The sequence below is a fragment of the Pan troglodytes genome, chromosome 3, assembly GCF_028858775.2.
Source record: "Pan troglodytes isolate AG18354 chromosome 3, NHGRI_mPanTro3-v2.0_pri, whole genome shotgun sequence".
In the NCBI taxonomy this organism is placed as follows: Eukaryota; Metazoa; Chordata; class Mammalia; order Primates; family Hominidae; genus Pan; species Pan troglodytes.
In genome coordinates this window covers 54,928,607-54,954,532 of record NC_072401.2, presented here as the reverse complement: position 1 = coordinate 54,954,532, position 25,926 = coordinate 54,928,607, and the positions used below count along the sequence as shown (strand labels likewise).

Below are 25,926 nucleotides of genomic sequence, written 5' to 3'. Positions count from 1 at the left end.
TGGATTCTTAGGTATTGTATTCTTTTTGTAGCACTTGTGAATGGGAGTTCACTCAGGATCTGGCTCTCTGTTTGCCTGTTATTGGTGTATGGGAATGTTTCTGATTTTTGCACACTGATTTTGTATCCTGAGACTTTGCTGAAGTTGCTTATCAGCTTAAGAGATTTTGGGCTGAGACGATGGGGTTTTCTAAATATACAATTATGTCATTTGCAAACAGAGACCATTTGACTTCCTGTTTTCCTAATTGAATACCCTTTATTTCTTTCTCTTGACTGATTGTCCTGGCCAGAACTTTCAATACTATGTTGAATAGGAGTGGTGAGAGAGGGCATTCTTGTCTTGTGCTGGTTTTCAAAGAGAATGTTTCCAGTTTTTGCCCATTCAGTAAGATATTGGCTGTGGGTTTGTCATAAATAGCTCTTATTATTTTGAGATGTATTCCATCAATACCTAGTTTATTGAGAGTTTTTAGAATGAAGCGCTGTTGAATTTTGTCGAAGTCCTTTTCTGCATCTATTGAGATAATCATGTGATTTTTGTCATTGGTTCTTTTTATGTGGTGGATTACGTTTATTGATTTGCATATGTTGAACAAGCCTTGCATCCCAGGGATGAAGCTGTAGATTCATTTTCATGTAAAATGAGTTCTTTCTTCTAATAAAGGTGCCCGGGATTTAGATAAAGTAGATAAATCATCATGAATGAATAATCACACTTCTGTTTGACTGTTTCCCTGTTGGAGTCAATTCTGAGTAGTTATTAATAGGACTCCTCGATAGCTAAATTTCAGATAATACTAAAGTTTGATTTCATCACCCAGAGCTCAAAGCTCCCTCTGATGACTGGTGTGGCCAGGATGGTCTCTCAGCAAAAGACCATGTAAGTGCTATTCCCACCTTTTGCCTTTCAGTTCTGGCAAATGCTGAAGAGCCTGTCTGCTTTCTATTTGTGTTTCAGGTTTGTTTCTACTACCTTTACCATCCTCCTCACTCTCTCATGAGAGAGGAAGGCCGTAACTGTGTGTGCTAGTTATTAAGCTAACTCTGAATTCCAAATTCACTTTACTCTGCTCTACTCTATGATACTGTAGCCAGGACTCTGAAAACGATTTCTTCATTTGCCAGCTGTTCCCTAAGAGGTCCACCAACCAGAGGCTCTAGAGAAAGGCCGGAAGGAGAGCAGAAGGTCTTGTTCCTCCAGGTTTGCTTGCTGTTGTGGTCAGCATTCCTCAGCCACGGCTTTTCACCCTGGCAGAGGTTGTTGGTTCCAGGATCCAGTTCCTTTTTTTGGTACCCTCAGGACAAGTCTGACCTTGATCCCTCAGAGATACCGGCACCAGCAGTACCATGAGTGCCTCACTTCAGAGGTCTAAGTACAGTTTCATGGAACCTCTCCTCTAAACTTACACGTTCAAAACCCTAACCCCTTACCTTCATTCACCTACTGCTAGGGGTGTGACTGCTTATGGCGAGCCACTATGTAGGCTCTAAAAGACTGGGAAAATGGAGACAATAATATGAAGTAAGTGAAATTCATTCTTTAGCCTTCTCTATTTCCCTATCTGTACCATCCTTTTTCCTATGTAAACATGCATGTTACCCAGCAAAAGTGTTCATTTTTAATTAAGTTCTCTGCTGATAATGGCTTAAAAATAAACCCTCAAGTTTTTGACATTTTTCAGAAACTTCCAATAATTATGTTTTAAATTGTATAAAAATGTTTAGTACATTTCTGGATGTTTGGCATGGAGTTAGACACTATCAAGAGAGAAAGTGGTTATAAGGATGATATGAAATAACATCCGTGCCCTCAAGAATCTGTGGATGGGGGAGGAAAAGTCAATGTACACAAATTAGTAAGAGAAATACATGAAACATAATACAATTATAAACTGAGTTGAATGGTGCAGACCATAAATGCATTAGGAGGTGAGAAATAGAAGAGATCATTGGGGATCACAGTAATTGGGGAGAACTTCACAGTAAAATTGATGTGGATTCAGAAAATATTTACATATGTAAAGAATGATCTAGACTTCCATTTAAGGAAGCAGCTTGAACAAAGACATGCATATGGAATGTTAGACTTTGATATGCACATTCATTAGTACCAATTAATGTGAGTTTGCCATTGTATAGTTTCTCCTAGGTTTGTCACTAAGTGGAACTCGGACTCTAATGAACTTATAAATAGTGGAACCAACTGGAATTCCATCTGCCACTTAAAAACAGCCTCTGTGAATATCAAAGTCAAGTGTCAATCAGCTGTGGTAATTTGGAACCATAGTTCATACATTTTTACTAACAGCTGAGGATTTGATATTTGGAATCAATATCCTGGTAATCCCTTTGATTGACTTGAAGGTTTGTCCAAGATGTTTCCATCCTTCAGGAATGATTCAGATGCAAATACCAAACTCCAACTGCTTGTTGGAGAAATCCTTAGGAGCCAATCAGATTAGAATCAAATCTCTAGAATCTAATCTATATAAAACAAAACATAACTTGGTCGTTAAGCACCAAAACTGACCACTAAGCAGTTTTCGATTGTCAATACCTGGTTATAGTCAGGTTTTAAAATGGAATTTTAAATGCCTGTTTTAAAGTTACACAAGGAATCAAGTAGATCATGCAACCACTTTCACAAAGAACTTTCATAAATCGTAAATCCAAGTGGGAGCAGAATTCTCTAAATTATAAGCAAGAAGACAATCATAGAACTAAATCCTGACCTTTCCCATAAAAGCAAACAGCCTCTTCCCTGCCCCTACCCTTCTCTAATTTACAGTAATGTAATCCACATGGAAAAAGTCAGTGTGTGTTTGGGAACCAAGTCCTACACTTTCTTTTCCATCACAAAACCCAGTTGTTCTTCAAAACCATCCATCAGGATCACGTTACACTCTCAAGTATTAAAAAGGGGGCCTGAGCTCAGACCTCCTGCTGAAAAGTTCAGTTGTCAGTTGTTAGGCAGAAAATCAATCATAAATGCATTTGGAACAATGGCGTGCTGCCTAGAATTACACCACGCTGGGAAAAAAAATCTACCCTGCAGCAGAAGAATACTAATGATTGGCGATACCCACGCCACTTTAGACAAGGTGGATCAATTTATTTAGACACATTTACGGAACGGAAATATGCTGTACCAAATCTGATTTACATACAATTATAACAGAACATTTGCAAAATTTTCTCAGAAGGATCAAAATACTTTAGTCCTCAATATGAGCCAGCAACTTCAAAATTGTTATGAATGGTTTTAACTAATTCTCATTTCTAGCCCTAGGTCTTGCATTAGGTACAGAGATTTTGCCAAAGTTTGGATAATTTATCATACTTTTGCAAAAGCTCATGGAAGACACATAGCTATCTGGTATTACCACAAACCCACTGTAGCCAATAGCTGAGTGGGTAATAGATGGCAAAAATCTACTCTTCACATGCAGAACAGCCTTATTTCCAAACTGATAATGTAGCTGGTTAGAATCTAGTGCCAATGAAATCAACCCTTGGTTCCTATAAGTAATATTAAAACTAATAGCTATCATTTTTAGCACACTTTTGTGCCCAACACTATGCTAAAGACTTTGAATGCTCCTGTAACCCATCCAATAATCTTAAGAGGTAAGTGCTCTTTACCTGTATTTTATTCGCAAGGAAACTGAAGTTTAGAGAGGATGCATTTTTTACTCAAGGTCATATGGCTGATAGGAGGAACCGGAAATCAAAGTCAAGCGAAAAGATCCCAGAGCTCTTGGCAATGCTACCTCCCACGCATAACTGTACACACTCCACCCTCCATATCTTTGGGTTTTGCCTTCATTAGATTCAACCAGATCTAAAATATTGGAGGAAAAAAAGGATGGCTGGGTTGGGCACAGTGGCTCATGCCTGTAATCCCAGCACTTTGGGAGGCCAAGTCGGGTGGATCAGCTGAGGTCGGGAGTTCGAGACCAGCCTGACCAACATGGAGAAACCCCGTCTCTACTAAAAATACAAAATTAGCCATGCGTGGTGGCACATGCCTGTAATCCCAGCTACTCAGGGGGTTGAGGCAGGAGAATCACTTGAACCTGGGAGGTGGAGGTTGCAGTGAGCCGAGATCGTGCAATTGCACTCCAGCCTGGGCAACAAGAGCAAAACTTGATCTCAAAAAAAAAAAAAAAAAAAAAAAAAGGATGTCTGCATGTGAACATGTACAGACTTTTCTTGTTTCTTGTTATTTGCTAAACAATACAGTTTAACAACTGTTTACATAGCATTTACACTGGGTTAGGCATAAGTAATCTAGAGATGATTTAAAGTATATGGGAGGATGTGTGTAGGTTACATACAAATACACCACTTTATAAAGAACTTGATCATCTGAGGATCTGGTATCCAAGGGGGATCCAGAACCAATCCCCAATGGCTACTGAGGATGACTGTATCTATACACAGAGGAAAACTACCCTAAATCATGGACTACTGCCTCAACTCCAAGCCAGTCACCTCCTATAGTCTCAAGAAAACCAGAGAGTTGACCCTAACACACTCAGAGCCCTATGGGGCAGGAATCACAGTGGCTTCATGTTTGTTATGTAAGTATGAAAATCGGCAAGTTTTATCAACAACCTTAATTAGGGCTTAGAAAGTTTGAAGCCAGGTTGTGCTTGCTTTCTGGGCTCATTGAACAATCATTAAACAACTGGCAGTCTCTGTAGTAGAAGTATGTCCTTCTACATTTCTCTGTTCGTCTCCTCTTCATTGTGACACATTTTTGCCTGGTCCTCTGGAATTAATCAAACACAGGTGTTCTTGTATGGGCAATCCTTTTCTTATTACTAAGCAAATGTGACTGCTTGGAATAACTACTTTAAATGCTGTCATTAAATTCTCCAAAAACTTTCAAGCATTTATTCCTATTGAAACATGCCTGTGGGAAGAAGAGGTGTTTCCATTTAACAGATGCAAAGGCCAAGGCATAGAGAAGTTACAAAACTAAAATTTTCTAGCACTTGGCAAAGTGCCCTGTTCATATTAAGCACATATTTGTCATTGAAATAGAAAACGACCAAAACATCTAATTATGCTGGTTAGTCTGGACTCCCTCAACTCTAGTTTGATGCTCCTCACTACAGGACATACAGTTTATAGCCCTGAATGCTGTATTGTTTCCTCCTAAACTCCTTTACCCTTGTAATCCTCCAGCTAACTCTTATTCTACCTATGCCTTAAGTGTGACAACCATGTTTCCTAACACTGAGCAATGTACATGAAGTAATTTCCCTTTTTTTTTTTTTTTTTTTTTTGAGACGGAGTCTCGCTCTGTCACCCAGGCTGGAGTGCAGTGGCACGACCTTGGCTCACTGCAGCCTCTGCCTCCCAGGTTCAAGCGATTCTCCTGCCTCAGCCTCCCGAGTATCTGGGACTACAGGTGCCTGCCAACATGCCTAGCTAACTTTTTTGTATTTTTAGTAGACATGGGGTTTCACCATATTGGCCAGGCTGGTCTCCTGACCTTGTGATCCACCCACCTCAGTCTCCCAAAGTGCTGGGATTACAGGCATGTGCCACCACACCCGGCCAATTTCCATTCTTAAGAAAAGGTTACTGAGATAGTAGTTAGGCAGTTATATGCACAGATACTGGAGCCAAAATGCCTAGGTTCAAATTCCAGCTTCGATAGTGTATTATGTGTGTGATTATGAGCAAATTAGTTAATAACTCTTTTTTTACCCATCTACAAAGTAGAAATAATATTACCTAATTCATAGTTCTTATGAAATGAGTTCATGCAAAACCTCTGAACAATTCCTAAAATACATTCAATGTTTGCTGTTTTCATTATTCCAAGACACTCCTTCCTCAATTTCAGGGGAATGATTCTTTTATGCTGAAACATTCTTATTTCCTGTCAGTCTCATTCAGAAGATTCTAATCATGTAAAATACATTACCTACTGCTTCTTCTTTCTCTTCCCCAGAATCACACCCAAAGCCAATACCATGGTTGTCAGACCTTATCCCAGCCCACATTCAGGCTGTGGGTATAGCAGGCCAAGCTTCCTGTAGACAGAGGTGGTTGTAAATTTCTAGAAATGACTCTCACAATAGATGTCACTTCTCAGCTGAATCACAAGCTAATTCTGTCTCTAAGAGTCTTTTACTTATACAGCTTGTGTAATGCCACAAAATCTTCAGAAATCCCCTTCTCTTCCCCACCCCTAATCTAGGGCCTAATACAGGAAAATTTAGCAATATTGACCTCAGAGTCCAGCAGTCTTGATGAGTGTGCCAAAGAGACTTTCTCTCTTCAGGTGTGTTTTTTTCTTCCTTTTTCAATCTCAGTTTTCTTACTGTCACAAACACTACTAATTGTTCCTCAATAACCATTCTTATCTTTTTCCATTGCAATAGAATTTTGGTAGGGCACACAGCCCCCAAAATAAAGACTGTTTCTTAGCCTTTCTTCCAGCTTGGTGTAGCCATAAGTTCTGGCCAATGGAGGTAAGCATAGGTGACACATCCCACTTCTAGATTGAGTCATTAAAGGAAGAGGTATCCCTTTTCTCCCGCACTCTGACCTACTGCTTCAAAAGTGGATATGGTGGCCAGATAACTTGGACCATGTGGATGACAGCAATATCCTTGAGCTATAGAGCAGCAAAAGAAAATAAGCCTGGGTCTCCAGAGAATCTAACAGGGCAAAGCCAGCCCTACCAGCCCCAGACCCTCTATCTCTGGACTACATGTAAGTCCGATCTAATATAAAACTTTTGATCTACAGTAATTTGAAGTCTCTTTTACACACAGCTGAATCTACCTTCTAATACACTTGCCAATTTTGTGTTCTTTTTAAAGAAATTTACTTCTGTCTTTAATTTAGGTTTAGCCTTATGTGAGAGATGTTATGTTCCCTTCATTCTAATCTCTTTTTGTTTTCCTTTCTAAAGTGCATGCTCAAAAATGCATACATTTTACCTTAAAACTGTGTTTTTCTTTACTTCATGTAAAAGCAGCGACTTCATTGCCAAAAAACAATTTTTCTCCAGACGTTCTATATTAATTTCATATAGGACTTTACCAAAGTTTTTACCTGGTGTCAATTTTCTTGATTTCTATTTAGCTTATCTATTGCCAAAATTCTACAATTCTAAACGATGGTGATATGTAGTCACCCCTTGGTAACTGCATGGAAGATTGGTTCCAGGGCCCTTGAACCCAAAATTCATGAATTCTCAAGTCTCTTATATAAAGTGGTGTGTATAAATTTGCATATAACCTACACACATCCTCTCATATACTTTAAATCATCTTTAGATTGCTTAAAATACTGACTACAGTGTAAATGCTACAACATAGTAGTTACGCTATATTATTTTTTAATTTGTATTATTTTTATTGTCATATTGTTATTTTTTATTAGTTTTTTTTCTGAATATTTTTGATCCATTGTTGGTTGGATCCACAGATGCAAAACCTACGGATACCATGATCAACTGTATTATATCTGTTTTGTACTCTTATTTCTTCCTTGTTTATGTCCCATAATATAACTAATTAGGGATAAAACATAGGTTTGAAAAAGCAAAGATGCATTTACATACATTGTACATGTACTGTATAGCTTGCTTCACCAATAGCAAATTTCATTTGAGCATTTGGTATACAGCATATAGCTTTAAATATCCTAGTGGGTATTTTAGTTCACTGTTGTTCATGGTTTGTCTATAATTTTGCTTTCCATTTTAAAAATAAATTTTCTCAAATACATTTATCTGAGATTTACTGTAGGTATCAACATGTTTTGTTTGTGTTTTTGAGTTGCTGCTTTAATTCAGGTTTTTTTTCTAATTAATATCCCATTTATTAAACATTATCAACTCAAAGATATTGTTTTCCTTAAGCTTTTAATTTCCATTTACAAGTTTTATTCTATTTATTAAAATAGCAAATTCTAACAATTACCCTCAAGAACTCAAATCAAATATTTCATTAATATTTGATCAGGTGAATTTGTTTGGTTTCTTTTATAAACTTAAGATCCCTTAGACATTTTTATTACATTTATATATTTGATTAAATTATCTTTTTAAATTATATATATATCTCACTATATATATCTCACTATATAGTGAGAGATATATATATCCCACTATATATATATATATATATATACACACATATATATATGGCTAATTTTTTTGTATTTTTAGTAGAGACAGGGTTTCACCGTGTTAGCCAGGATGGTCTCGATCTCCTGACCTCATGATCCACCGACCTCAGCCTCCCAAAGTGCTGGGATTACAGGCATAAGCCACCGCGCCTGGCCACGCTTTTTTTTAATGTTACTACCAGGAAAATTTTTTGAACCACTTAAATATTTAACTGAATTCAATATACCAAACTTAAAATTTGGTGAATTCTAAGCTCTCTTAAATAATCAACACGATGAACTTAGTAAAATATCTTATGCATTTCAAATTAAGAATTGTAAATCAAATAAGTTACTAAACTACATATTTTAACTTGGAATCACAAGAATATATGTTTACAATACATCCAATTCTCTTTAAATCCAAATGTGCACCATTATAGTTAAATTAATAGAAAAATATTAATATTGTGGGTTCAAGTCATTATCTCTAAGATTAATCGATGCTTCCCTTTTGTAAAACAAATTTTGTTTACTAAAGAAAGCAAGTTAAAGTTTATCATCTCAAATGAATTGTGGTGACTGTCTTTGCATGCTCAGGTTTCTTACTGGCCAGAGGCTTTGGCCAGGCTGACTCTCCATAGGCCACTAATAAGTAAGAGGAACTGTCCTATGGAGTCACTCTGCCATTAGGGAATACAAGCCCATGCCCTCCAAATAGGTCAGTTTTATGGCCCCCAGAATTCAAGTTACACATTTTCTATTTCTTCAAACTGGTTTAAGCGTGCAATATCCTCACTGAGACAATCCGAGTGATTTATTAAATTTTACTAATTCAGTTACTGCCTGGTTCCATTCTGATCACCTTTCAGAGTCTTACTGTAGGTTCCCATGACAAATCTTACAGATATTTAAATGACGTTTGATTTAATTCTGTGTATCCCTCTGTCTGACTCTCCAGGCCTTAGACAACATCATAGTAATGGCAATAAGAGGATGCATACATCTGGTTTCTAGTATTAGAACTCACTTTGAACACAGATATGGCTTCTAACTGTTTTTACGTTTCAAAATCATTTTCATCCTATATTCACATTGTTAAACTTGATATTTTTGTTGTTGTTAAACTTGAAGGGTAAATTTTACTCTTTTAAAAACTCATTTGGCTTTTGATTACAAAATAAATATAATGTAATTTTCTCCAGGAGGCAAGGCTCCAAAGCTTAACCTGTCCCCTTATTCTCCTGCCCAAACTCATGCAAAACTATCTTACCTCAAAGCTGACACATACTTTTAAACCTGCCTCTGTAAAGTCTTTATAAGGTGCTATGGTTTGAATGTTCCCTTTAAAACTCCTGTTGAACTTTAATTGCCATTGTGATGACATTAAGAAGTGGGATCTTTAAGAGGTGACTAGGCCATGAGGGTGAAGCCCACAATGGATTAATGCTATCATTGACAAAGTGAGTTAGCTAACTCAGAAGCTCAGTCTTCCTTTTCTGTCTGTCTCATGCATGCTTTAACCCTCCCCTGTCCTTCCTCTCCATGTGATGCTTTCCACCATGTTATGACACAGCAAGAAAGCCTTCACCAGATGCTGCCCCTTGATCTTGGACTTTCCAGCCTCCAGAACTATGAGTCAAATAAACTTCTATTATTTGTAAATTACCCAGTGTGTGGTACTCTGCTATAGCGACAGAAAACAGACTAAGACATGGGGCAATTTTTAATTTTGGAATAATTTTATACTTCCAGGAAAGTTGTAATAATAATATAAAGAATTTCCATGTACATCTCAAGTATTCCTCTAGTATTATCGTTTTATCACACTTTCTTTGTCATTCACATATACAAAGATATACAATTTGTTTCCTAAAACAAATTCCTCCTACATACCTCTCCTACCTATTTCACCAAATTAGAAGATATAGGTCCCAGAGAGCAAATTTCAGACAGAATATTTCTTTAGCTTTACATACTGCAGTTGTAGTTTCTAAAAATCATGATATTCTCTTCAATAATCACAGTGCAATTACCAAAATCAGACAATTAACACTGATATAATATCATTACCATTACCAATACCAAAACTATTATCCAATTTGTGGACAATTTGTAGACAAATTACATATGCAGATTTTGCCAGTTGCCCCACTAATGTGCTTTACATTGTCCAGGGACAAATCCAGAATCACAAGTTACATTTGGTTGTCATGTCTGTTTGGTCTTCTTTAATCTGAAACAGTTCATTCTTTCTTTTATTTCATGATCTCAGTATTTGAATAATTCAAACTAGTTATTGTGTAGACAAACCTTTGATTTGGGTTAGTCTGATTACCCCTTCATGATTAGATTCAGATTATGCATTTTTGACAGAAATATCATAGAAATGTTGTTATGTCCTTCTCAGGAAGCACATGATGTCTATGTCCCATTATTGGTGATGTGAACTTTGATCATATTGTCGAGGTGATTTCTATCAGGTTTATCCAATGTAAAGAAAGTTTTTTCTTTGAAATTAATAAATATGTTGTAGAGATATACTTTGAGACAATGTATAGTAAGTATCCTGGTTTTCATCATACTCTGATTTTCGAATCCGTTTATTTTTACCTGAAACAATTATTACTATAGGGACTGCCAAATGGTGATTTTCCAAGTCCATCATTTTCTCTATCTTTATTCTTTGGGATTCTACTATAAGGAAGAGAGTTCACTTCTCCATCATTTATTTCCTCATTTATTTACTTATATTAGTATGGACTTACAGATTTTTATTTTGTTATCTGGGTTATATTCCATTATCATCAATAGTCATGATGATACTCAGATTATCTCAAATGTAGCTAATGGAAGCCTCTTTAAGCAGGCTCCTGAGTCCTTTGCAACATGTCCCCTTTATTCTTTGACCATTTTCTTGCTTTGTGGCACAGAAATGTTCCAAGTTCACTTTGTACTTTTCATGCCCTGGACCTGGAATCAGCCACTTTTGCAAGGAGACCCAGGTTCTTTTAGTGGAGAATGAGATTTAGAAGCCCAGATCTAGGTCCTAGGTATGCTCATTGCTACTGAAGTATTCTTTGAAACCTTTCAAGCATTCCTAATGACAGCTATTTTAGCTGACAGATGACTTTGGAACATCTATGAGTTAATCACCCAACAGTCTCACAACCACAATCTCTACCTATGTATTACAATAACTAGGTCTCCTTCGCCCCAACTTGTCCAATTGGTATACTCCAGGGCTGTTTTCAGTCATTTGGGCTTCCTAAGGATCACTTTCTCCTGGGCTGTGTTATTAATCTCCATCCAAAAGGCGAGATAGATAAGAGAGCGTTCCCATCTCCTACCTACCTCTCCCATTTTGCCAAATTAGAAGATATAGGTCCCTTTCTGCCTTGAAAATTTTCTCAATCCTTCCTCCTCTCTCTCATCCCTTTTTTCACACAAATGTCTCTCACCTACATTTTATCCTGGTATTTCTTAGAAGTGACTCTGCACAGAGCTTGCTTCTCAGGGTCTCTTTATAGACTCTGGCATTTGTGGCTGGGGAGAAAAAGGAAGTAGTATAGACATCACCTTTCTCCTTTCTCTGCTTCTCTGCCACAAAAACTCATCAAACATATCCCAGGGAACTTAGAAAATAGAGAGAAATCCATCAGACCCTGAAGATTGTGAGGTTTAAGCCTTGAGACCAGTAGAATCTCATATAAGACAACAAGTAATAGTCAAAGAAAACAAGGTAAAATCGACCATATAAAAGAAAACAAAATATAATTTTTTAAGAAGACTTAAAATGTATTAGACTAAAAAGGAACATAATGGGGCTCCCACACAGAGAATATTTAGGTTTAGGGTTGCATGATGTGCAGAGATCACATCAAGGAGTTCAATTTTCCATCCACAGGTCAGAGGTTAGGCTTTAGACCGCCATGGCAGAAGTCTTCAGGGAATCATTTTGAAGATAGGGAAGTAGGAACTATAGTGAAAGGATTTTTATGTAACCATGATGTATCCCACACACCTGGAAGTAGAAAAAGCAAGGAAAAATTACAAGAAGTAGTATATGAGAGTTAACTTGGGTAGTATTGAATATCTCATTAGTAAAACACTTCTCTCTATGTGTATAGATAAATTTCCCAGTGTATATACATACTTATTTATTTTCTCCACTGAAAGGCATTTCACTATAGAGAGGTAACAGAAAGAAATATACAGTTGGCTCTTGAACAACATAGAGGTTAGGGTCACTGACCCCCTGTGCAGTCAAAAATGTGTATATAATTTTGACTTCCCCAAAACTTAACTACTAATAGATTACTGTTGACTGGAAGGCTTACCAATAATATAAACAGTTGATTAACACATATTTTGTATGTTATATATATATATACTGTATTTTTACAATAAAGTAAGTTAGGAAAAATAAAACGTTATTAAGAAAATCATAAGGATGTGAAAATAAATTTGCAGTACTGGATTGTATTTATCAATACTGTAAGTTTATGTCGTCTGTTTACAAGATGAATTGCCTATCTGAAATGGTGGGCAACTGCACCTGACATCCTCAAGCTATGGTACTTATCAAGCAACTGAGCTTTTGCTTGTAATGTCATAACTTTTCTCTGCTTCTTGGAAGCACTTCCAGCATCACTAGTCACACTTCATGTGAGTCCCATGGTGTTATTCAAGGTGTATTATATTATACTAAACATGATGAAAAATAAACAAGAAACTTGAGAGACAGCTTTTTACTGTGATACACAATTTACTGGAGAGACAAACTGCTTACGAAGAGATGATTAGCATTAGGTGGCATTTTAAGTGGATACTTGTAACACTTGAGCTCACCACAATAGCAACAAGAGGTGGCTATAAAACTATTACAGTAGTATAGTATGCACTACAGTTAATTTTATGAAGTTATGATTTAACACTACATCTTTTTATTTGTTTACATTTCTCTCAAGTACAAATGGCACCATATACAGTCTGTGTTTGTGTATGTAAGTTTTGATAAATGTTAACTTTTTATAATAGACTTGTGTATATTATGGTAGTAAGTGATAAAATAGACTACTGTCTACTTATATTTTATGCATTTATGACATACTTTTTCTTGATTTTTTCTATATTGCTATGCTTTGCAGTTTGTTTGTGTGTTTTTTTAATTGTCAAAATCTCCAAAAAATTTTTCAATGCGTTTATGGAAAAAGAATCCACTTATAAGTGGACCTATGAAGTTCAAACCTGTGTTGCTCAAGGGTCAACTATATATATTGCAATTTTAGGTTGAAAGATATATTTTATTTTATCATTTACATTTATTTTATTTTATCAAAGATATATCTTTTATTTTATAAAATATATATTTTATTTTATCATTTACTTATAAATGATATATATTATCATTATTTATATATTTTTTACATATATATTATCATTTATATGTAATAATAACTTAAGAAATAAGCCTATATCCTCCAAGAGATTTACAGTACTTAATTGTTGTCCAGACCTGAGTTCAACCCAGTCAATGTTCTATGTGACTCACCTTCAGAAATCTCATGTTCTGTGGACTTGTTGCCCAGGTTGAAATCCCTGCCTTCCTGCCAAGATAGAAGAGAAGTGGGAAATATAATACATTTTCTCTTCTTTCCTGGAGCCATAACTCTCCCTAGACCATGGAGAGAAAATTTCATATCCTCTATTCAAAGATGAGAAAAATTCTAGAGTTACCCTTACACATTCAAAAATCAAGAAGAACAGGAAAGCTGAGATAACCCACAGACTCTTTGAAGGAAGCAGATCGCTCCTGCAGGGCGCCTGGAGACAGCCAAAAAACTGTGAGTGCCCAATGTGTGAAAGGGGGATTGTCTGCCCCCAAACACACACTCTCACTGGGGAACCTGAAGTTCCAGATCACGGGAAAAGGATTTGACCTTACCTGGAGCTGAGACAAATTTAGAGAGCTGAGTGAAATACAGGGGTAGAAGAAGCAGTAGGAAGACCCCTGTGGGCTCTCGGTCCCCAGGAAGTCACTTCCGACTTTGTCTTACAGAAGTCCTTGGGGAGGGCTGCCAGAGGAACCAGGAAGAAACCACACAGGGAAGGAAACTTCCAGCTGAACTTTGTAACAATTTTGACCGAATGCAAAGTTTCCCCGACAGAAATCAGGGGAGGGGTTGAATCGGGAGTGCAATCACAGCACAGAAGCCATGGTAGGTGGGGAGAGGTGAAATCTAAAAGCCCTGCTTGCTTTCTCAGCTGGGAGGCTGGTAGCCTGGGGCAGCTTTTCAGCCCTGCTTACCCACTGCCTGGAAATAAACTTGGTGCTGTTGAGGGAGCACAGTGAAAGTGAAACCAGCCTTTTGGGCTGAGTGAGGGCTATAACTGCCAGCTTTCACCCATTTCCCTGGCGGCCTGCATGACACAGCAGAGGCAGCCATAATCCCCCTGGGGGCAGAATTCCACTGGCCTGAGAACCACACCCCCCTCCCCCGCAGTAACTACAGTAAGACCCGCCCAAGGAGAGTCTGAAATTAGACATGCTTAACCCTGCCCCCACCTGATGGTCTTTATCTACCTGCCCTGATAGCCCAAGAAAAAGGACTTAACTTCTTGGGAGCTCTAGGGCCCCACCTACCGCCTGATGCTCCCTCTACTACCTCAGTTGATGCCCTCTTGAAAGTGCCACCTCCTGACTGGAGGCCAACCAACACAAAACTACTGCAATAAGCAAAACTACAACTAAGAACCCTCACAGAATCTGTTTCACTCCTCTGCCACCTCCACCAGAGCAGATGCTGGTGTCTACAGCTGTGAGACTTAAAGATGGTTCACATCATAGGACTCTGTGTAGACAATCCTAGTACCAGGCCAGAGCCTGGCAACTCTGCTGGGTGGCTAGATCCAGAAGAGAAATAACAATCATTCCAGTTTGGCTCTCAGGAAGCCACATCCCCAGGGAAAGGAGGAGAGCACTACATCAAAAGAGCACCCCATGGGACAGAAGAATCTGAACAGCATCCCTTGAGCCCCAAATATTTCCTCTGACACAGCCTACCCAAATGAGAAGGAACCAGAAAAACAATTCTGGTAATATGACAAAACAAGGTTCTTTAACACCCCCAAAAGATCACCAGCAATAGATCCAAACCAAGATGAAATCCCTGAATTGCCAGAAAAAGAATTCAGACGGTCAATTATTAAGCTAATCAAGGAGGAATCAGAGAAAGGTGAAGTCCAACTTAACGAAATCAAAACAGTAATACAAGATATGAAGGGAAAAATCATCAGTGTAATAGATAGCATAAATAAAAAGCAATCACAACATCTAGAAGTGAAGGACACACTTAGAGAAATGTAAAATGCACTGGAAACTCTCAGCAATAGAATCAAACAAGCAGAAGAAAGAATGTCAGAGCTCAAAGACAAGGTTTTTAAATTAACCCAATCCAACAAAGAAAAAAAACAAAAAAAAAAAAATTTTTTTTAATGAACAAAGCCTCCAAGAAGTTTGGGGTTATGTTAAATAACCAAACCTGAGAATACTGGGTGTTCCCATGGAAAAAGAGAAATGTAAAAGTTTGGAAAACATATTTGAGGGAATAATCAAGGAAAACTTCCATGACCTTGTTAGAGATCTAGACATCCAAGTACAAGAAGCTCAAAGAAAATCTGGGAAATTTATCACAAAAATATCATCACCTAGGCATAGTCATCAGGTTATCTAAAGTCAAGACAAAGGAAAGAATCTTAACAGCCATGAGTTAAAAGCACTAATTAGATAACCTATAAAGGAAAACCTATCAGGTTAGCAGCAGATTTCTCAGCAGAAACCTTACAAGCTAAAAGGGATTGGGTCCCTATCTTCAGCCTCCTAAACAGAACAATTATCAGCTGCATACAAGAATTCTGTATGCAGTGAAACTAAGCTTCGTTTATGAAGAAAATATACTCTTATTTAGATAAACAAATGCTGAGAGAATTAACCACTACAAGCTAGAACTACAAGAACTGCTCAAAGGAGCTCTAAATCTTGAAACAAATTCTCAAAATACACCAAAATAGAACCTCCTCAAAGTGTAAATCTCACAGAACCTACAAAAAAAAAAAAAAACAATAAAAATTAAAGAAAAAAACACAAGATATTCAGGCAACAAATAGCATGATGAATAGAATAGTACCTCACATCTCAATACTAATGTTGAATGTAAATGTCCTAAATGTTCCACTTAAAAGATACAGAATGGCAGAATGAATAAGAATACACCAACCAAGTATCTGCTGTCTTCAAGAGACTTACCTAAAACATAAGGATTCACATAAACTTAAGGTAAAGGGATTTACCTTTACCTTATTCCATGCAAATGGACACCAAAAGCAACAAGGGGTAGCTATTCTTGTATCCAAAAAAAAAAAAACCACTAAGGCAGCAGCAGTTTAAACTGACAAAGACAGATGTTATATAATAAAAGGATATGTCCAACAGGAAAATATCACAATCCTTAATATATATGCACCTAACACTGGAACTCCCAAATTAATAAAACAAATACTAGTAGACCTAGGAAATGAGATAGGCAGCAATACAATAATAGTGGGGACTTCCATATTCCACTGGCAGTACTAGACAGGTCATAAAGACAGAAAGCCAACAAAGAAACAATGGATTTAAACTATACTGTACAACAAACATACTTAACAGATATTTACAGAACATTCTACCCAACAACTGCAGAATATACATTTTATTCATCAGCACATGGAACATTCTCCAAGATAAACCATATTATGGGCCACAAAACAAATCTCAACAAATTCAAGAAAATTGAAATTATATCAAGTACTCACTCAGACCACAGTGGAATAAAATTGGAAATCAACTCCAAAATGAACCCTCGACACCATGCACATACATGGAAATTAAACAAACTGCTCCTAAATGATTGTTGGGTCAACAATGAAATCAAGGTGGAAATTAAAAAATTCTTTGAACTGAATGATAATAGTGACACAACCTATCAAAACCTCTGGGATACAGCAAAGGTTGTGCTAGGAGGAAAATTCATAGAATTAATTGCTTACATAAAAAAGTCTGAAAGAGCATAAATAGACAACCTAAGGTCACACCTCAAGGAAGTAGAAAAACAAGAACAAGCCATACCCAAGCCCAGCAGAAGAAAATAAATAACAAAGATCAGAGCAGAACTAAATAAAATTGAAACAAACAAAAAATACAAAAGATAAATGAAACAAAAAACTGTTTCTTTGAAAAGATAAACAAAAAATTGATAGACCACTGGCAAGACTAACCAAAAAAAAAGAGAAGATCCAAATCAGCTCAACTAGAAACAAAATGGGAGATATTACAACTGATTCCACAGATACACAAAAGATCATTCAAGACTCTTATGAATACCTTTAAGTGCATAAACTAGAAAACCTAGAGGAGACAGATAAATTCCTGGAAATATGTAACTCTCCTAGATTAAACCAGGAAGAAATAGAAACTCTGAACAGACCAACAGCAAGAAGTGAGATTGAAATGGTAATTTAAAAATTGCCAATAAAAAAAATGTCCAGGACCAGACAGATTCACTGCTGAATTCTATCAGACATTCAAAGAATAATTGGTACCAATCCTATTGACACTATTCCACAAGATAGAGAAAGAGGGAATCCTCTCAAAATCATTCTGTGAAGCCAGTATCACCCTAATTCCAAAACCAAGAAAGGACATAACCAAAAAAGAAACCTACAGCCCAATATCCCTGATGAATATAGATGCAAAAGTTAAAAAAAAAATACTAGCTAACGGAATCCAACAGCATATCAAAAAGATAATTCACCATGATGAAGTGGGTTTCATGCCAGGGATGCAGGGATGGTTCAACATCTGCAAGTCAATAAATAGAATTTATAAACACATAAACAGAAACAGAATTTGAAACAAATAACATAATCATCTCAATAGATAGAGAAAAAGCATTTGACAAAATCCAGCATCACTTTTTGCTTAAAACCTTCAGCAAAATCAATATAGAAGGGACATACCTTAATGTAATAAAAGCCATCTATGACAAACCCACAGCCAACATAATGCTAAATGAGGAAAAGTTAAAAGCATTCTGCCTGAACACTGGAACAAAACAAGGATGCCCACTCTCACCACCTCTATTCAACATAGTACTGGAAGTCCTACTCAGAGCAATTAGATAAGAGAAAGAAATAAAGGACATCCAAATCAATAAAGAGGAAATCGAACTGTCGCTGTTTGCTGATGATATGACCGCATACCTAGAAAACCCTAAAGACTCCTTCAAAAAGCACCTAGATCTGATTTTTTAAAATTCAGTAAAGTTTCAGGATACAAAATTAATGTACACAAATCAGTAGCTATGCTATACAGCAACAGCAACAAAGCTGAGACTCAAATCGACAACTCAATCCCTTTCACAATAGCTGCATAAAATAAAATAAAATACTTAGGCATATACCTAACAAGGAGGTGAAAGACCTCTATAAGGAAAACTACAAAACACTGCTGAAAGAAATCATAGATGACAGAAACAAATGGAAACACATCCCATGCTCATGGATGGGTAGAATCAATATGGTGAAAACGACTGTACTGCCAAAAGCAATCTATAAATTTATGCAATTTCCATCAAAATATCACCGTTATTCTTCACAGAACTAGAAAAACCAATCCTAAAATTCATATGGAACCAAGAAAGAGCCCACAGAGCCAAAGCAAGACTCAGCAAAGAGAACAAACCTTGAAGCATCACATTACCTGACTATTCTACAAGGCTATAGTCAGCAAAACAGCATGATACTGTTATAAAAATAGACACATAAACCAATGGAACAAAATAGAGAACCCAACGATAAAGCCAAATATTTACAGCCCACTAATCTTTGACAAAGCCACCAAAAATTGGGAAAAGGATACCCTATTCAACAAATAGTGCTGGGATAGTTGGCAAGCCACATGTAGAAGAAGGAAACTGGGTCCTCATCTCCCACCTTATATGAAAATCAATTCAAGATGGACCAAAGACTTAAATCTAAAACCTGAAACCATAAAAATTCCAGAAGATAACATTATAAAAACCCTTCTAGACATTGACTTAGGCAAAGACTTCATGACCAAGAACCCAAAAGCAAATGCAATAAAAACAAAGATAAACAGATGAGACCTAACTAAGCTAAAAAGCTTCTGCACAGAAAAAATACAGTCAGCAGAATAAACAGACAAACCACAAAGTGGGAGAAAAATTTTGCAATCGATAAATCTGACAAAGGACTAATAACAATAATCTACAAGGAACTCAAACAACTCAGCAAGAAAAAAACAATTCCATCAAAAAGTGGGCTAAGGACATGAACAGACAATTCTCAAAAGAAGATAGACAAATGGCCACCAAACATATGAAAAAATGCTCTTAATCACTAATTATAAGGGAAATGCCAATCAAAACCACAATGTGATACCTTACTCCTGCAAAAATGGCCATAATCGGACAGGGCGAGGTGGCTCACGCCTATAATCCCAGCACTTTGGGAGGCTGAAGCAGGTGGATCACGAGGTCAGGAGATCAAGACCATCCTGGCTAACACGGTGAAACCCCATCTCTACTAAAAATACAAAAAATTAGCCGGGCGTGGTGGTGGGCACCCGTAGTCCCAGCTACTTGGGAGGCTGAGGCAGGAGAATGGCGTGAACCCGGGAGGCGGAGCTTGCCATGAGCCGAGATTGTGCCATTGCACTCCAGCCTGGGCAACAGAGTGAAACTCAGTCTCAAAAAAAAAAAAAAAAAAAAGAATGGCCATAATAAACAAATCAAAAGATAATAAATGTTGGCATGGATGTGGTAAAAATGGGAACACTATTACACTGCTGGTGGGAATGTAAACTGCTACAGTCACTATGCAAAACACTGTGGAGATTCCTTAAAGAACTAAAAGTGGAACTACCATTTGATCCAGCAGTCCACTACTGGGTATCTACCTAGAGGAAAAGAAGTCATTATATGAAAAGATACTTGCACATGCATGTTTATAGCAGCACAATTCACAATTGCAAAAAATATAGAACCAGCCCAAATGTCCATAAATCAACAAGTAGATAAGAAAATTGTGATATATATACATATCTATGTGTATATATATATACACATATATATACACAGATATGTCACACATATATGTGTGTGTATATATACATATCTGTGTATATATATATATATACACATATATATATAAAAGGAATGAAATAATGGCATTCACAGCAACCTGGATGAAATTGAAGACCATTATTCTAAGTGAAGAAATTCAGGAATGGAAAATCACACATCGTTTGTTATCATTCATAAGTGGGAGCTAAGCTTTGAGGATGCAAAGGCATAAGGATGATACACTGGACTTTGCGGACTTGAGGGAAAGGGTGTGAGGCGGGTGAGTGATAAAAGACTACACATTGGGTACAGTGTACACCGCTTGGGGGATGGGTGCACCAAAACCTCAGAAATCCTCACTAAAGAACTTACTCATGTAACCAAACACCATCTATTCCCTAAAAAAATTATTGAAATTTTAAAAAAAGAATCAAGAAGAACGGAATTCCTCCCTCCTACCACTGAATCTGCCTCCAAACTGCCCTGCACTTCCTGCAGGTACCTAGGAGCTGTAACACGGCACTATGTTCAAAATAAGCCATCCTACAAAAATTTCCCTGGAGAGATTTTTTGTTGTGTCCTTCTGTTTTCTTTTTCCAACTTTGTGTGGTTGTTGTTGTTGAGCATGCTTTTTAGTTCTTTAGTTTCATAAATAATAATGTGTTATTTTTTAAAAAGAAAAGTCTCACCATGAAAATCCAGGTTCAATACACCTACAATATACCCACAAAATTAAAATTTAAAAAAGAAAGAAAGAAAATCCAGGTTCTGGAACTAGAACACAGTTGATTCTTGACCTTGTTGTTTCTCTGTAAATATACCATTGGTCTATGATTAAAACTGACCCAAGCTGGTATTTCTACAAGGATAGAGGAATCTCAATGGTCTCATTTTAATGATGTGTTGGAAGGGGAAGGCGAAAAGATTAAAATTTCATGGACAGATATATTGTAAAAATTGATTAAAAATTACTATTTTACAATTTGATAGTATAATCTGATTATGGATTCTGTCTGCGAGCCATAAAGGCAAGAGGCTACCTTATGTCCACTCTTCATAATGAGGAAAAGCTCATTTTAAAAGTTGTAAGCAAAAGAGAGGACTTAGGTTGAACTCCTGCTGAATTTTGATCTACTTTCATTGATTTTGAACTTACATTAGTCCTTTCATTCTTCCATATATGAGCTCTATTAAATGCCCATTTCTCTGTCCAAGGGTCGGGGTGAGGCCTGGATATGTCCCAGATGGGATTTAGTCTGGACATAGAAGCTCTTCTCTGTCACTCATTCTCCCTCCAATAGCAATGATGTCCCTGAGGGAGGATTGTCTTCCATGACTAGTGATAAAAGGTTCAAGCCTATATTCCTTACACTGAAAATCTGGAAAGAGGAGAATCAGGATGAACAGTACAAGGAGAGCTAACTTGAACTTTTCATTGTAAAATAGTTAAAATAATAAAATTTTCTTTCCATGAAAATCAAGACACTTTTGCTTATTTGTCTATACTCACTTACTGACTTAATTTGAAGAACAATCAAGGGGGGGTGGGAAGACTAAACTAAACCCTAACTTTTTAGGGTGAAAACGTCACACTATATATTGCTCAGCCTCCACCCTTTTGAGAGCTATCACCACCTGAAGAAAGTAGAGATCTCTCAACTCTTTCCTCTCTGATTCTTCCCCAAAACAGCAAGGGAAGGTTCACAATACTGTGTGATTATCTTTCAAAAGCAAATCCAGAACATAAATGTGGTCTACGGATGGTTCACTTTTTGTGGTCCCTTTTCTGTCCAGGAATCAGAGGTGGCTCATCAAATGAGGAAACAAGGAATGCTTTATTTCTCAAATTACACACCATTTTTAACAAAATCCATAGGAATGATGAGGATGAAGAAAAAAAATAGTCTAAACTCCTCTTGTCAACCCCCAAGTTCCCATCAGCAACACTGATGAACAGCTTTCTTGATCTCTCCAAAGTCAAAATTTATTTGTCTACTTCTTGCTCCTGACATTGCTCCACCTTCTCTGAGTGTCTGGTCTCATGTGGGAAGCTATGAAACTCCAGCTCTTGCTGAGCATCTCAGACAGACTCTGGCTTTGCTGACAGTTCTTTAAAAAGGCAGCTAGCTTTCCCTGCACAAACCTGGGAGAGACTGCAATCTGGCGCAAAAATGGAAATAGAACATTTAATACAGATAAATTGCTCCTACACAACTAGGCAAGTCAAAAAAATAAATTTTAAAAAAATTAACCAATACTGTATGCAAATTTTTTCCATGATAGCCTATGGAGGTGATAGGATAAAGCGAATAGGTAAAAGACCTAGGATTTGAATAGGATTGAGGAATGGAGAAAAAAAAAGTCTAAACATTTCATGGTTTCATTTTAGGCCAAACCAAAATTTCCCATGGGTCACAGTAGCTTTGTCAAAATGGCCACACACAAAAAATGAGTTGATTGCTTTTATGGATTAAAGGCAGGCAGCAGCAGTACAATTTCACTGCATTTTTCCTACCAAAAACCCGGAGAAAAAAAATCTCCCTAACATTACCAAGCCCTGTGAGCAGAAAATCCCACTGTCTTACAATCCAGGCATCACTGGAGTGAAACCTCAGAATCTGAGCCCCGAAAACATTTCTGGCAGTGATAGCAGGAGAGAACATCAAACCCAAAATAGGCAACAAATTTATCTGGGAAGCATTCCAACATCCAGATTCAGAGAGAAAGGGATCATTTCAAATATACTGAATGGGAGTTGGATTCTTATAGAGTATTTAAGAATTTCAAAGTTACATTAAGTATAATCTCTATTTTACACTCAGACTCTCTCAAGGATCCTAACTCTCTGGCCTTTAGACAGGAACACCTCCCGTAGACAGAGGCTACTGGTGCAAAGCTCCTTCCCTTGCCACGCAGAGGCTCCTCCTGCTCCAGGCTGTGCAGTAATGGGCTCTGCAGAGCCTCTGCTGGAGATCATCAAGGATTTGTCACAATCATCACACCAGGGTTTCTAATTTCAAAGTGCAAATTTATTTCCAGCATTATAAACAACTGCCTTTTCAAACTTAAAGTCTACTTAGGACATACCGATCTTGCAAAATACTAGGGATACAGGAAAATGGCTGTGAAACTAAAATGATTTTTAGGAGAAAAGAGTGAAAGGGAAACTTACGTGACTCTGCATTTAAGAACGTTCCTGTGCTAGAGAAAAATTGAAGGAAGACCCCGGGTGAGAGTTTTTGTCCCATCTCAACTCCCACAAAAATCAGTGAGGATTTTGTTTTACCTATTTATGATAAGAACAGACAATGCCATAATCCTTCAAAATCAATATCTGATTGCAACATGTTCCTTGTCTTAGATTTTCAGCTGGGGTCATTGCTTACTTCCTCAAGGAAGGCTCCCAAACTCTCCTAACCCTTAAAACTAAAGGTCTATGCACTGCTGAAAGAAGAGGAGTAACATAGTTATCTAGTCCCATGAAGTCTATTCCTGCCCCAAAGAAAATTCACCACATCCCCTTTCCACACTTGCCACAAACTCTGCTCTTTGTTTTCTCCAGTGTCTCAGTGGATCTAGCGGGCCCAGGACCTCACTAGCTTATGTATAGAAACTTGGAAGGAAGGTGTAGAACGTGCTTTCCAGATGGAAATGGGATGATGTCTAGGGAACAAGAGCTTCCTCTCTTCTTCCTTCACCACAGGTCTGAAGCATTTGCCCTCAGACCCTCTCTCCTGCAAAGTGAAGTCAGCCTGAAAACATGGAACAGGAGAAAATGTCCACCTCAAAGGAATGGGAAAACCAGCATCAGAAACATTTCTGTAAATTTGTATTATGTGAGAAAGGGGCCATTATGCATATTTAATAAGAGCAACAGAAAACATGTTTTATTCTTGTAAACTTCAATTAAACTTAGCATTAATTTTTGCTCAGCTAGGCTGAAGAAGACAAAATTTGTGTCCCTCAAGCCTTAAGTGAGTCATCAATGCATCATAAAGGAAAGTCAACCTAGAATTTCTCCAGGGATAGATCGTCTCCCTCTTTGTAGGAATGCTGGTGGAGGAATTTCTTCCTTTCCCAAATGCTATAGGGCTTCATGCGGCTCTCTACTAAGCTGGAAGCAGAGAATCCAACAGACTATACTTGTTGGTCCTCCACTCTAGGTACACATTAGAATCTCCAGGGAAGATTGTTTTAAATACCAGTACTGGGGGACCCAGAAAATTAAATCAGACTCTCTAGAGGCAGGAAGAACTACTGATTTAAAGTAATTGGAATGGTCAATTCTTCTCATATCTAAAATATAAAAGTCACTGTGCTCTCCAGTAGCATCTCTAGTTTAAATGACACCAGGAAAAAACCATATTTCTTTCTGTAGCACTGTAAGAAAAAAACAATCACCACAAAATCATAGCATTCACATCACCACAAATCATCCTACCTGACCTATCAGCTCAGCCCTTTTTCTTCTAAGGAGGTGACATTCTGATGAATGTATATTTACTTCTCCCCACCTCTCTCCTATAAATATATTTTTAAAGGTATATGCAATGTATATGTAGCCTCAGGCTCTTAAATTTTACTGGTAGAGGGGTGAGTAAAGCTATTAGACCTAAGGTTATAAAATTTCCCCAGACCCAGGACAGGTGAATTTCTCTTCTCTTCCCAGCAAGCAAAGGAAACTGCACGGCTTTACCAGTTTCCTATTTTTCCTCAAACCCCAACCCAGGCATCTGTTATGGGCTGAACTTTGTCCCCCCAAAATTATATACAAGATTGAAGCCCTAACCCCCAGTACCTGAAAATGTGGCTGCATGTATTTCAGATAGAGACTTTAAAGTAATTCAGATAAATTGAGCTCTTATGGGTGGGTTCTAATCCAATATGGCTGGTGCTCTTATAATAAGAGGAAATTAAGACACAGACACATAAAGAGGGAAGACCATGTGGGGACAAAGGGAAAAGACAGCCATCCACAAGCCAAGGAGAGAGATTTAGAATGAAACTAATCCTGCCAACACCTTGATTTTAGACCTCTAGCCTCCACAACTGTGAGAAAATACATTTCTGTTGTTTAAGCCATCTAGTCTGGAGTATTTATTTATTTATTTATTTATTTATTTATTTATTTATTTTGAGACTGTAATGAGACAGTCTCACTCTGTTGCCCAGGCTGGAGTGCAGTGGCATGATCTCGGCTCACTGCAACCTCCACCTCCTGGGTTCAAGTGATTCTTGTGCCTCAGCCTACTGAGTAGCTGGGACTACAGGCATAAGCTGCTACACCCAGCTAATTTTTGTACTTTTAGTAGAGACAGGGTTTCACCATGTTGGCCAGGCTGGTCTCGAACTCCTGACCTCAGGTGATCCACCAGCCTCACCCTCCCAAAGTGCTGGGATTACAGGCATAAGCCACAGCACCCAGCCTAGTCTGGGGTATTTTGTTATGGCTACCCCAGCAAACTCATACAGACCTCTTAGAAAAAAATCTCCTTCCTCCTTCTGCTCCCTGCACAGCCTCCCCTACATGCCAGTACTTTGTTTTTTATTGGTTGTCTGGCCATGGCTCAGGAGAAAACACACAAACTCCAGATATCCTA

General features: G+C 37.6%; 1 long non-coding RNA gene across 1 annotated transcript; it reads right to left on the bottom strand.

The window, feature by feature from the left end:
• Positions 1-9,899: 9,899 nt before the first annotated feature.
• On the bottom strand, positions 9,900-14,299 carry LOC739168 (uncharacterized). Its single transcript, XR_679629.5, has 3 exons — positions 14,089-14,299; positions 13,696-13,750; positions 9,900-12,165 (listed from the first exon to the last, which is right to left on the bottom strand). It is a non-coding gene; the product is annotated as an uncharacterized LOC739168 (long non-coding RNA).
• Positions 14,300-25,926: the final 11,627 nt, after the last annotated feature.